The sequence below is a fragment of the Bison bison genome, unplaced genomic scaffold (genome assembly GCF_000754665.1).
Source record: "Bison bison bison isolate TAMUID 2011002044 unplaced genomic scaffold, Bison_UMD1.0 scf7180017864472, whole genome shotgun sequence".
NCBI classification, from domain to species: Eukaryota; Metazoa; Chordata; class Mammalia; order Artiodactyla; family Bovidae; genus Bison; species Bison bison.
In genome coordinates this window covers 9,871,266-9,873,011 of record NW_011495033.1, presented here as the reverse complement: position 1 = coordinate 9,873,011, position 1,746 = coordinate 9,871,266, and positions in this window count along the sequence as shown.

Genomic DNA, 1,746 nt, shown 5'->3' with positions numbered 1-1,746 from the left:
GTGTTGACGGTGGGGAGGATGATTGAACCCCTGCATTCACATCATGCTGCTGAGCGGACTCTGCTTTGAGGACAATGCTCATGGGCAGCAATGGGCTGTGCGTTATACTCATTCTCTCTGAGCTCCGCGTCATGGAACCTGGATCAGAACACAGGTAACTGCAAGTGTGATCCCTGATAGGCAGCTGACCTTTCTGGATTAATCAGCTCTGGGTTCAGCGTTGAGTAATGTTGTTCTTTCAAATAAGCCCTCTGAGCCAAAAGAAATAGCTTGTTCTGCCTGATCATCGACACTACTAAAGAATGGAGGCCACTTTGAGTGACAGGGGAAAAGGAGGTGGGAAGAAAGGGACCTGGTATACACTAGGCACTTCTATGTGCCAGATTTTATAAACAGACACACACTGATACATATATGTATTTTATTTATTTATTTTTTTGGGAGGCTAATTACTTTACAATATTGTATTGGTTTTGCCATACATTGACATGAATCCCCCACAGGTATACATGCGTTCCAGTATTTTAAATATATATAATTGTGTGTATGTGCTCAGCCGATCAGTCACGTCTGACTCTTTGCAATCTCATTGACTGGGGCCTGCCAGGCTCCTCTGTCCATGGAATTTTCCAGGCAAGAATACTGGAGTGGGTTGCCATTTCCTATGCCTGGGGATCTTCCCAGTCCAGGGATCAAACCTGCATCTCTTGCATTGGCAGGCAGATTCTTTAACACCACACCACCTGGGAAGCTCCAATATATATATAATTACATGTACATATAATTTATATATACACACACACATTATTTTCACTCCTTTTCAAGATCAAAAATACTCTCTCAAGGGTTATCTCCATTTCACACACGGGGAGATAATCACTCCTCCAGATTCACACAACTTCTTAATTACCCAAGTCTTTCTGACTTCAAATCCCAAGCTCTCTCCTCCACCTGACACTGTTTCTGCCTTTTCCTTACATATTGCCACTCACCAGATTCTAGACCCTGGAGAAGGCAATGGCACCCCACTCCAGTACTCTTGCCTGGAAAATCCCATGGACGGAGGAGCCTGGTGGGCTGCAGTCTATGGGGTCGCACAGAGTTGGACACGACTGAAGTGACTTAGCAGCAGCAGATTCTAGACCCAAATATTAATTCTACAGGGCTCAAGTCTTGACCTAAGAGTGGGTGCTGGCACCCTCTCGTTTCCCCCAACCTCCATGGAACTCTAGAATTCCTTCCTGAGTCACATAACCTGAACTGCTAACAAGGAGAAATTCCCTTCGGTAAATTAAGTTTCATGCCATGCTCAGGTGAAAGGAAAACCCCATCTGAGTATAATAGCTGTTTTCCCTCCTTCTGCCTTGTACAGAATCCTCATGCCCCCTTTTACCACAGGTTCTCAGTAACGTGGACCTAGTTTTTCCACCTGACCCCATTGTGAATTTTATTGGCCTAGGAGAGGGAGTATTTGTGAGCCCTGGGATTTCAGCTTGAGGTTGAGAAAGTGAAGCTCAGTGAAGGGGAGAAAAGGGTAAGGTAGACAAATATTTTGGAACTGGACCAGCTGGAAATAAGTACAGATTTCTGGGCTACCAGTGACTTTCCATTGCACAAATCCAACTGTGCCAGCCAGCAAGCAGCTGCTTCTCCAGGTAGCATCACGTAGGCTTTAGGCGCCAGGGACATTGAAATCCAATGTCAACGGAGATGGCGCTAGTATCACAACCCAATGGTGGAGGTGCG